Raw genomic sequence first — 11,560 nt, forward strand, 5'->3', positions numbered from 1 at the left:
TGTTCGAATATCAGGCTCAGGAATTTGACAGAGAAAGAATTTGAGCGAAAAATGAGCCGGGGCGTTTACCCCATGACGTTTCTGCGGCTGCTTTGTTGTTCACCTCATCTGTGTGTTTTGCATCATTGAGGATTTGAAGTTGTCCCCTCTGTACAAAATGCCCGTGTTTTTTCACCACTTTACAAAAATGCAGTACAATAACAGCCGATGCTGATTCAGTCTACTCATCCAAATATTGACCCCTGGAAACAGAACTGTGCACTCTCCTCGAGTCTGGAAAATAACGTCCTCACAGATAATGCTACATTCCCGCTCTCATGGCTCTTTTCGTTCCATCGGTTTCTGTTTTTCACGGAAGGCGATTCAATCGATCTTGTCACTGTCATTTCTTCCCATGTGGTCAGATCTTGTGAACAGAATATCACAGTCGTAGTGCCCTGGGCCCATAATCCAGAAGTCAGACCACACTCAGGGAACCGTACTCTGCTCTTGATCATTTTACGAACACCAGGGAGAAATATCTATGCTCTTCAAAATGTACTCACCTGTTTTAAGAAGCAAGATAAACAGTTCCTGTTTCCTCTTTTGTTACGACACAGACTAAGATTGTTAATGCTGGAATCAGTCAAGAATGTCCGCGCTCTCACATCTAATTTATCCCCAGGTTGTGTTAAGATGATGGTCTGAATCGCGTCCTTCCCTTCTCTGTCACTCTGTGATGTGAGCTGTGAAATCTATGATCTGAGCTGGAGGCAACGTGGAACAATGTATACACATCAGCTGTGTGAGCGACGGGACTTGCTGCAGTAACATTCCATGATGATTCAGACAGCAGAAGCCTCCCTCTGACTTCGAGAAGCACAGATACTGTTCCAGGATAATGGGGAGAGATTCACTCTTTCCTCACAGTTCTGCATTTTCTATCTATCTCAGATGGCATTATTTGGACAAAGGTTCCCAAAAGAAGATGATATCTTCTGCATGCACGGTATCCCTTTTCTACACCTTTCCAGAATTTCCATACTTCCCGCTCCCGGCAGACCCATGCCCCGGTCCACAAACCCATGTTTGATAGGGAGCTGAAGACCGCTTTTAAACTGCTGTCCACCAACACTTTGTGACAATGGAAGATGAGTTCATCCAGTTATCAATGAAGACCGCCCTTTTCCAGTAAAGCAGCTCGCTCAGCCTCCTGGGAGAAGCGAGTTGGAATGGAAAGGAGCTATGATTAAAACTCTGTGCTTCTTTCACTCTGGCTCGTTTGTCTCAGAAGTGATATTGCATCAGACAGGTGACATATGTGTGAGCAGTCTTGCTTTCATAATGCGGTTGAGCTTTCGAATTTTGCACACTACCTCATTTTTGACTGAGAAGATATGATTTCGTTGAGATCGGGGTCAGATGAAGATTCCAAAGCTTGAAAACATACACAGGGAAGTTGAAGAACCGCTTCTTCTCGGCCGTTGCTGCTTTGAGAAATGGATTGTCTAACTTGAAATACTGCTGATCTTGCCAATTCGAATATTCCTGAGCGCACGTCCTATAGTAGTAACCTGAATTTCTGAGACTGGTCAAATTTTGCTTTTCTCACGCTATGCTCTGCATGTCCTTGATTACTATGATCTGCCTTTACCAATCGCAAACAACGCTTTCCACTGTACTTAGGTTCATGTGACAATCAGTCAATCAAAACACAGTCATTTCCTCATTGAATGGAGCCAGCAGAGAGAAGGTGGGCTGCATGACCTCAGTCGGCACCGTGATAGATTTTGTGATTCTGATTGAAATTGCAATTAAAACAGCAGAATTTGGGAAGTTACAGAGTGGTTATATTGACACAGCCGGGACACATCTGTGTCACAGTGTATCACACAATAACAGTGAAGATCTTTTGACGTCATCCTCGAAGGTACATGCTACAAAACCTGAGACTGCATGAAACTGCTGTGGTCAGCGCTAACAGAGCGGCCCAGAGGGATCGTGGTAGGCGCACAATCCAGAAATTAATGGATGAAAAGTATCCTCTGCTCGTTGACAATTCCAGCTTTCAGTCTGTGTACTGCCCCTGCCAGTGTTTCGCTATAACAGTGCTCCGTTCTTCGCATGACATATTGATGAGCCTTCTGCGTCCTTACACTCAATGGCATCTGAAATAGATACACCCGCCAAATTTATACATTTGAGGAAACACACGTTTGAAGTGATGGAAATTTTTTTTGCTGTTCTCTGTCGGTCTGTTATGACCTGATTCGCAAAGACACTTGCCTTAGCTGGGAATTCACTGGCGAAATTGAGAGAAATAAGTTATGGCATGTACCATGCCCCTGATGCCCTGTAGATATTCCGCACGCCGTGTCACACAGCAGGGTCTTCCGGTGAAATGAACAGCCGTGACTGATATGTAAATCAGTATGTTGGAGACAGCATATCGACACAGACACAGTTCCCTATTATTAGAACATGCAGCACTGATGATGAATAACCACAGAGAGAAGCAAGTAATAGAGATTTGCGTGGACTGGATGGGCTGAATGGCTTTTGTCAGCACGTGAATGACATCACACGTCTCTGCCGTCCCTCATCCTGTCTCTGTGAGAGAGTGGCTGAGGGAGAAATAATAGCTCGTTTTTAATCCTCCCTTACGCTTTGGACTGCCTGCAGCCCTGCAGCTTCTGGCTGTGCAGATGGTTCTCAGTGAGTGAAGGTTTCATTCAGAGTCGCTTCATCTGGGACAGTTGGGACTCAGATGTTAACTGATGCCCGATTACAGCAAATAAATCGATCCCTCTGAAACAAAAGCCTTTCTGCAGGATTGTTCTGCGAAAATTGCTTCTGAACATCAATTGGGCAGCACAAGAATGCACTTGTTTGAATTTTTCTGAGGGACAACAGTCGACAGCCCATTTCTCTCGTTCCCACCAGTTCAGTATCTTTCACTCTCTCTCAAATAAATGATATTTGGAGGAAGTTCACAATCAAAGATGTTAAGTTCCAGCGGCGCCCTTGCACCTGGTTGTGCCAGTGACACGAAGCTTCCGAGCATATCCACACTTACATCCACTCATAATGCCTGCAAGTGGAGGGAAATGGCTGAATACTCTGCCAATATAGACAGTTCAGCCCACTGGAATGGGATAAACAGCACCATCTTGCGTGAGGACATTCTGCAGATCAGACACAGTGCACTTTATAATTCAGATCATACCAGAGTGAGTGCGCTCGAAAAGGCCAATCAGTCACTCGTACCTGTGCCAACTCGGGAGTTGCAAAAGATTGGTGAAAGTGGAAGGTGGATTTGTTCACGTTTCAAGTGTTACCGTGAAGCAGGAAGCAGAACAGGACACACCGTGAAGCGATTGAGATCTGATTACAGGAGCAGCAAAAAAGTTGTCCTGCATAGAGGAGAGCTTTGAAGCATTGAATTCTGGTTAATGGGACGATCATGATTTAACTCGGCCACGCTGCTAAAGAACAAACTATGTCAGTGTCTCTCAGCATGGTGATGTCACAGGCCAATGTCGCCGTTAAACTGCAGAAAAAATTCTTTTTCCAATGTGAGGGCAGTCCAGATGTAAGGCAGCTTATGTATCCAATCCTTTCACATAAAAATTCCATTGCACCTCAGTGTGCTGTATTGTCTCAATTCCACTTTACCCCTGTGATTGTGCCTGCAGTGAAGGTGCTGTGCTTTTTCTGTGTGTCATTCACAATCTGGGTGATGTGGGGCAGTTGTTTTGGCCCATCGTCTGACAGAAGTTTCCACTTCAATTCTGCCCGCCCGAACTTCGCTGCCTGATATCATTCCTGTTGTTTGGTTATTAAGCGCTCGTTTCAGATCCAGCCAGACCTCACCCAAAATAAATGCAAAACTCAGTCACACTGTGATCACTGCAATCGAGGGATATCTTCACGCCAAGGTCATTGATAATTCCAAGGATAAAGTCAGGACTGCAGATGCTGGAGATCAGAGTTGGCAGTGTTATGCTGGAAAAGCACAGCAGATCAGGTAGCATCCGTGGAGCAGGAGAATTCAGGTTTCAGGCTTAAGCCCTTCATCCGGAATAAGGCCTGTGAGTCGGGGCTGAGAGATAAATGGAAGTGGTGTGGTGTTGAGGGGAAACAGCTGGAAAGTAATCGAAGGATGAATAGGAGGGAGAAGATAATAGGTCAGAAGTGGCAGTGATGGAATAGGTCGAGAGGGCGGTGGCGAGCTGAAGGCTTGTGCTTGGGGGAGGGGAAATGAGGACACATTTATCCCGTGTGCTGTTAGGGTCCCAAGCCGGAATGTGTGGAGTTCCTTCTCCAGGGGTTGGTTGGTAACGGTTTGGCAGTGGAGGAGGTCCAGGTCCTGCATGTGTTTGAAGGGATAGGAGAGAGAATTGAAGTGTTCAGCCACGGGACGGTGAAGTTGGGTGGGTGAGGGTGTCCCAGAAATGTTCTCTGAAATGATCTGTAGAAGAGGCCACGCTGGGCGCAACTGATGCAGTTGATGGTTTTGGGAGCAGTACAGGTGAATTTCTAACGAATGTGGAATGATCCCTTCGGGCATTTTTTGGAGATGAGGGGAGTGGTATGGGTGCGAGTTTTACCCCTCCTTTGGTGGCAGTGAAACGTGCCAGGAAAGGGTTGTGGGCTGGTGGGGTGAAGTATGGACATGAAGAAGGGTTCGTGGAGGGAATGGTCTTTTCGGAATGCTGGCAGGGCTGGGTAGCGAAATATATCATTGGTGGTGGTGTCTATTTGGAGGTGGCGTCAGTGATAGGATATGATGCGTTTTATGCGGTTAGGTGAAATGTGAGCACCAGAAGATTCTATCCTTGTTGCGTTGAGAGGCGTGCGGTTCAAGGGTGGTGGTGTGTGAAGTGGAGGAGATGCACTGGAGGGCGTTGTCAACCACGTGGGAAGACAACTTATGATCGTGGAAGAAGGAGATAAACTGGGTCTTTCTGAGGTTTAATTGGCCATCCTTAGAACAGATGTGGTGGAGGCAGAAGAATTGGGAACAAGGAATGGAGGTTTTACACGAGATAGGATTGGTGGAGATGTAGTCGATACCTGTGGGCTTGTAGTACATGTTTTCAATTAGTCAGTCACCAGAGACCGGTGATGGAGAGGTCCAGGAAGGTGAGCGAAGTTGCCAAGATGATCCTGGTAAATTTGAGGTCGGGGTGGGAGGTGTTGGGAAATTTAGTGAGCTATTCAAGTTCCTCGTTGGAGCACCAAGTGGCGCCAATACATTCATCAATGTAGCGAAGGAGCAGGTGAAGGATAGTGTCTGTGCAACTGCGAAAGATGGACAGTTTCGCGTTTCTGACAAACAGGCAGGCATAGAGAGATCCTATGCGGGTGCCCATGGCTACCAATTTCGATGGAGGAAGTGGGAAGATTTGAAAGAGAAGTTGTTGATCGTGAGGAGTGGTTCAGCCAGGTGGATGAGGATGTCCATGGAAAGGTACTGGTTGGGATGATGTGCGATTAAGAAATGGAAGGCTTGCAGACTTCTGTCACCCCAGATGGATTTGTACAGGGAGTGGATGTCCATGGTGAAGATGACGCGTTGGGGCCAGGGAAACGAAATTCGTGGAGGAGGTGAAGTGCATAAGTGTATCACGAATATAAGTGGGCATTTCCTGGACTGGGGAGATAGGATTGTGTCGAGGTGGGAAGAGATGGTTCGGATGGGACAGGCGCAGGCTGAGACAATAGGTCGACTGGGGCAGGCAGGTTTGTGAATCATTGGAAGGAGGTAGATTCGGGGAGTGCACGGTTCACGGACAATGAGATTGGAGGTTGTGGATGGAGATGCCCAGAGTTGATCAGATTGTGGATGGTCTGGGAGATGATGATTTGATGATGGGAGGAGAGGTCGTCATCGGGGTCAGTAGGAGGAAGTGCCTGCGGGTTGTCACTTGGCTTCAGCTTTGTCCCTCAGCCCTACTCACAAGCCGAATTCCTGATGAATTGCTTATGCCTATCTCGGACATTCTCCTGCTCCTCGGATGTTGCCCGACCTGCTGTGTTTTTCCAGTACAACACTCTTGAACCCCACGCCTCTCAAACGCAATAAGGACAGAACCTGTAGCCATTCCATCATTTATTACTACTGTCTCATTTCACACTATCGGCTCCATGATGTCTGTTTGATTCTCGAGAGCACTGTTTTCATGAACTGTGACAAAATCTGGCCAAACTGAAACAAAAACAGAAATTGCTGTAAAATCACAGGTGAGCAAGCACCATCTGTGCAGATGAATCACGGTGAATATTTCACATTCACTGGGTCCATCTCTCCACAGATGCTGCAAGACGTCCTGTTTTTGTTTGATTTTCAACATCGGTAATTTTTTCGTTTATATTTTCTTATTTTCTGCCAATATGATTTGGCTAAAGATTACATTAAATGTTTTAAATATGACTGCGATAGAACGGCCAGATTCCACCACCCTGCGACTTTTATTTGGTTCACGTGACCAATGCTGTTCCACTTGTTCACCGCACCCGACAGCTGCACTGCATATAAATTGAGAAAATTGTGGCATTCTCGGATTGGTAAACAGGAGCGAGATTGACTGAAATTGTTGAAAACGTAAGATAAACTGAAAAAATACTAAACGGGAAACTGAAAGGGAAAGCGAAAACAGCGAATGACAATGGTTTCACTAAATTGAAATGAAATTGCTCAATATACAGAAAGTGATTTCATCCACAAACATACCATAATGTGGAATGTAAAATTTGGGACAATCAATGCAGGCAGATTGCAAAATATTAGTTTTAAAATCTTGCTGCAACTGTTTTGGTTTTAATGAACACACACACGGGATTCAGTGCTTTAATGATCCGCTAAACTGAAGAAGGAAATTCTTGCCTTTGAGGACACGTTGCGAATGTTCTTTGATTTATCCCAGTAATGGCAGGACTGTCCTCTGGAAGCATATGAGTAAAACCATTCAATGTTCCATGAGTTTCGAATGAGTGGTGAAGGGAATGTCTCTATTCAAAAATTAATCATTCAGTAGAATTCAATACAGGGATCCATGAAATGATGAAAAAAATGAACAAGAACACGGACATATGATACACAATAGCTACGGCAATTACGATGCGAAAACGGTTGATTTCAGATCCACGGTGGCCTTTGGTGATGGCATTTACTGTCCAGAAGCAGTCTGCAGTGGAATGACTGGAGAAACACTATGAAGTATTTGAACTTCAGTCACATTTAGAAATAGCTGAGAATCACTCAGTGCACGAGGAGTTAGAGATGTTGACCTTGCAAACGTTTCGAACATTTCGTGGAAGAATAAAGGGAATGATAGATAATTTTAGTCTCCATGGAGACGATGTTCATGAACTGGATAGATAATACTTTACCTCATTGAAGATTATGCATAGAGACGTCATATGTTAAAAAAGCAGAATTAATAGTGTAACTGTAAAATCTGTAGGTCACCCTCAGTGGGAGCATTGTGTGTAATCCTCATTCTCCACCAAAAACATGTAAAGAGATTAGAAAGGGCACAGACACTGTTTTCTGGATGGCAAGATATTAGAAAGCCAAGTGACGTTGTTTACTGAGACATACAAATATCAGAAAGGATACAAGGGATGATAAAAAGAATGAAGGATTTTATTCACGAGATTTGGAAATGCTGGAGTAGAAACACGCACGTTTGAAGTAAACAAATGAGATTTGCACATAACGCGAGGTTTGAATGACTAAATCGGAGAAATGCCCTAATTCGAGTGAATTAATAACTTTAGTTAGAGCTTCAAAACCATTAGTGAATCATTAAGAAAAGTTTGGATGAGAGTTTTGTCCATTCAATAGAGTTAGCTAAATCGTGAACGACTTTCCAGAAATAAAGCGTAGAGCTGGTTCCACAGTGTTTTAAAAGATACACGACCAAACATACGAGGAGGGAATTTACCATTGAGAGAAAGTCAGTTTGGTTGCGTAACAATTTCGAATTTGGTTGACTTCAGACACAAAAACATTTCATGAACACGTACAACTGATTAAGACTGAGTATAAAAAGTTCATGGATTGGTAAGGTGTGACTATTATTCAAGGTGAAACTCTGCAAATGGAGCTGATGTCCTAAAATAACTTCAGATAGATGTTATATCCTAATGAGTAGGAATTGAATCGTCACTTGGAGATGCAACACCTACTTTAAGGATTTGATCACATTCACATGATGTTATGTATATTACGTACATTCTTGACTCCACCCAAGAAATCCCTCAAGAAGACTCTGTCCTATTGTGTTGTTTAACCTCTGTACCTCTCTGCAGCACGCTATTGAAGATAAAATATGCTCAGACCAAAATTCATTCCAACACAATGTTCAAACGGTCCTATGTGATTTTTAAAATTATTATTGCAATGACCTTTGTGACTTTGTAACAAACTGCATAACATGAAACCAGTTCAACATCTGTTTTCCCGGAATTTAACTCACTACACATGGGAAACGTTATCGAACGGCTGAAATATCATCTTTGGCTCTTTCTCCACACATATCTCTGCACGTTTTAGATACTTGCAATATGTTTGTTGATCAAGGAGCTATTATCCGGAAAAGGTCGTTTCTCAATCCACAAACACGAGTCTTTTCCCATAAACTTGGCTTTGCTCAATATCACCTTCTATCTGTACCCCTCAAGACGACGACAAACTGAAGCTGGTTCATGTGAGGCTCAAACTTAAAACTTCGGCACAGCATAGCCCACTATACTGGAACAGAGATACCGTGCACCTGCAGCTCAGGAGCAACACATTAATGCTTACCTCTACATTCCTGGTTGTACCTGAACGTTTGGCAAACCGAGTTTCTTTGATTCCGTGGCTAGTAACGGGGATTATACGAGCATCTTCACCAGTAGTTCTGGCCCCGAGTGCGGAAAGTGGTGAGTTACTTATTCCAAAGATCGGTAGATCATTGACATATTCAATTTCAACATTTGTCTTCACTAACAAATGAACATTTCATTTTATTTTTCATCTGTAGAAATCTTAACGTCTTCATCTTTAACAGACTCAATGACAGATCTCCATTGTACTCTGGCATCAAATTCCAAAGTGTAAACCACCTCTGAATTCTTCCACCGCAGTCTGCTGTTTGGCAAGTGTTCCTGTTGTGGGAAATGCACTTCCCCGTGTGTCACCTGCTACTCCCAGCATGCGCTCTGGCACTGCACTAATTTTCCTTCTGACACTTGTTCACTGTGTTGATGAGATCATACAGTGACTTGGTGTCGCATGGCACAGGAAAATGAAGGTTTTTTCATTGTTGAATTCAATTGTCAGTTTAGCCTAATTTAGAATTTTAAAATTGTCTGCCCTGTACACAAGCACGTGTCAAAAGTATCTGAGCAGAAGAAAGATGTTCCGAATAATGGCATTGAGCACTGTGCTCTCTCCTCCAGTCTGGAAAACCATTCCTCAAGGGAAATATAATAGACAATAGGTGCAGGAGTAGGCCATTCTGCCCTTCGAGCCAGCACTACCATTCATTATGAGCATGGCTGATCATCCTCAATCAGTATCCTGTTCCTGCCTTATCCCCATAACCCTTGATTCCACTATCGCTATGAGCTCTATTCAACTATTTCTTGAAAGAACACCCCCTGTTTTCTCGGGTTCTTTATTCCATTGACTTCAAATCTTCATTGAATTCAACAGACCTTCATTTTTGTGCAGATCACTGTGAGCAGAGTGGGAATGCGCTTGCCACACAACCCAGAGTTCAGACCATCGCCTTGGAACCGGACTGTACTATTTATCATCACACCAACACGAGGGAGAAATATCTGCTGTGCTGCCTAATTTACGCAATTCACTTATTAATAACGTCATACGCTAGCCTACGTGCGTGACGAGGTGGCCGAGAGGTTAAGGCGATGTATTGCTAATCCATTGTGCTCAGCACGCGTGGGTTCAAATCCCAATCTCGTCACTGCTTTTAATTACCCTTCCTCAACAGTCTTCTGCTCAAAGAAGGCCCACAGATCCAGAACTGACTAAGAGAATAAATGCTTCTTCATCTCTGTTTTAATTGTGGGATCCGAATTCTGATGGGACGTTAAATAACACCAAGTCATAGTCCAACAGGTTTAATGGAAGCAATAGCTTTTGGAGAGCTGCTCCTTCATCAGGTGACCATGGAGTACACATGGAGTGGTAAGATACAGAATTTATAGCCAAACGTTACAGTGTAATGTCACTGAAACTGAACTTTGAAAAATACCTTGATTTTTTGTTAAATCTTACGTCTGTTAGAATGACTATGTTAGGTTCACTTTTTTCTTATGTAAATCGAAAACTTTATTTTCATAGTTACATTCTCATGTTAACTTTACCAATTAGTGTCATCACAGATAATATGTTGACAGCGTTAGTCTCTGTGTGCTGCGTCCGTGCCATAATGTTTAGACTGACGCTAATCTAAAAAAAACAACATGCTGCAGGCAAGGATGCTTTGAGACATGGTACATTGGTGAAACTGAGCAGAGGAGACAGCAACGGAATGGTACTGCACATCAATCAACAGACAGGCATGCCCCTTCCCAGTTGGAGAGCACTTCAGTGGTCCAGGAGATTCGACCTCAGACCTTCGGATGACAATCCTCCAGGGCGGGCTTCGGTACAATTAACAGCTAAAAATACCAACGAAGCGGCTGATAGCTAAATTCAATACTGAAAATGTGTTGCTGGAAAAGCGCAGCAGATCAGGCAGAATCCAGGGAACACGAGAATCGACGTTCCTTCTTCAGGAATGAGGAAAGTTTGTCCATCAACTGTCGTCTTGTTGTGGTCTGGCGATGGAGGAGTCCAAAGACCTGCATATCCTTGGTGGAGTGGGAGGGGGAGTTAAAGAGTTGAGCCACAGGGTGGTTGGGTTAGTTGGTCCGGGTGTCCCAGACGTGTTCTCTGAAACGCTCCGCAAGTAGGCGGCCTGTCTCGCCAATATAGAGGAGGCCACATCGGGTGTAGGGGATGTGGAATGCTTGGAACTTTTCTTGATGACTTTGTTTTTACCTATTTTGTTCAGTTGAAAAATGACAGTTTTTGAGTTTTTTAGAGCAAGGCGAATGGTCTTTCAGCCTATTATGTCAGTATGAGTCATCAAACATCTGGCTTGTAAACACAGTTTCAAGCACGTGACTCACCGCCTGTTGTGTTCTAACATTTCAAGTCTTTAGTTAAATTGATATTCAATTTCGTAAGGGCTTAAGTGGAACAAAATCATCTCCGTGAACTGACAGTTCTGAAAGACACTATTTCTCAGAGTCGTTTGTCAGTTTTCCTCATGATGCTGCAGAAAATGTTTCTGCACTCACATCTGAATTGCTTTGCCCTGTTTCTTCTTCAACTTCCTCCTTCTTTCTATTAAATGGTTTAGATTCCAATACAGACACAAGGTGCAGTCGGCGGAAGTCAAGTGTTTGTACTTTCATTTACACTCTGTCTCGCCGGGATCGGCAGTCCTTCCTCACACTAATTCAGACAGCACTGTCCTGCCTGTGACATGTCCCGTGGAGAATGGAAGGACAG

At 44.0% G+C, this 11,560-nt stretch overlaps 1 non-coding gene across 1 annotated transcript; it reads left to right on the plus strand.

The window, feature by feature from the left end:
- The first annotated feature begins 9,880 nt into the window (after positions 1–9,880).
- Positions 9,881–9,962, plus strand: trnas-gcu (transfer RNA serine (anticodon GCU)). The gene has a single exon. It is a non-coding gene; the product is annotated as a tRNA-Ser (tRNA).
- Positions 9,963–11,560: the final 1,598 nt, after the last annotated feature.

The sequence above is a fragment of the Chiloscyllium plagiosum genome, unplaced genomic scaffold, assembly GCF_037043375.1.
Source record: "Chiloscyllium plagiosum isolate Xiang-an unplaced genomic scaffold, Cpla_swu_hap1 HiC_scaffold_49, whole genome shotgun sequence".
Lineage (NCBI taxonomy): Eukaryota > Metazoa > Chordata > Chondrichthyes > Orectolobiformes > Hemiscylliidae > Chiloscyllium > Chiloscyllium plagiosum.